Source organism: Nicotiana attenuata, unplaced genomic scaffold (assembly GCF_001879085.1).
Source record: "Nicotiana attenuata strain UT unplaced genomic scaffold, NIATTr2, whole genome shotgun sequence".
NCBI classification, from domain to species: Eukaryota; Viridiplantae; Streptophyta; class Magnoliopsida; order Solanales; family Solanaceae; genus Nicotiana; species Nicotiana attenuata.
The window spans coordinates 64,069-65,192 of NW_017672783.1; positions in this window are offsets into that span (position 1 = coordinate 64,069).

Here is a 1,124-nt window from a genome sequence, read left to right on the forward strand (position 1 = left end):
TGCAATCTCTGGGGGAAGGTGGTGGTGGTCTTGTAGCCTCCAATGGCTCTGGAATTGCATCAGTATTCTTCGATTCATGAGTTTCCTTCAGTATCAACTCCCCCTCGGGTGTGGCTTTGTCTTTTCTTTTCTTTGGCACTTCCTCCAGCTCTCTCCCATTTCTGAGTATAACTGCATTCACTTGAGGATTCTTTTCTGTGTCACTAGGGAGAGCGCCTGCAGGTCTGGTGTTCTGATTCGTTGCCAACTGCCCCATCTGCCTTTCAAGATTTCTGAAATCGGTTCTGAGCTGCTGATTGTCAATCAACAACTTCTTTAGCAAATCATTTGTACTCTCTTCCATTTGTTGGGGTGGCTTCTGAGGTGTATTGAAATTCCCTTGGGGTCTATAGTTATTCTGATTCTGCTGATTTCCACCCCAGAGAAGTTGGGATGATTCCTCCAATTTGGATTGTAAGAATTCCCATATTGTGCATGCTGATTCGGTGGACCTCTGTTCTGCTGCCCCACATACTATATGGATTCAGGATTCGTAGGGCACATGTCGCTCATATGATTGTCACCATATAATTCTCATCAAATAACCATTTGTTGTACATGTTGCATTGGTTGTGGTTGCTGCATTATCATCCTAGTCATCTGATTAGCCAACTTTGCAATATCGGCTCTCATGGCTGTCAAGTCGTCGAGCTCAAGTACTCCAGCTGATTTCTGCTTAATTGCCTTTCGTGAATCACCCTCACCTTGCCAATTATGATCATTAGATGTGAAGTTATTTAGCAAGATTTGGATTTCAATGTACGGTTTGGCCATGCAACTACCCCCACAAGCTAAATCAAGATTCATCTTTGAGGCATCATCTAACCCATCGACGAAAGTGTGACCCAATACCTCGTCAGTTTGGCAATGATGTGGACAGTCTCTGAGCATCTTCTTGTACCTTTCCCATGCTTGACGAAGTGTCTCGCCATCTCGTTGTTCGAACCCAAGAATTTGACTCCTCAATACCTTTGTTTTCTTAGTGGGGAAAAACTTGATTAAGAATTTCCTTGCTAGATCATCCCAAGTGCGGATTGAGTTTGCGGGCTCCTTCTGCAACCACTCCTTAGCGTCCCCAAGCAGTA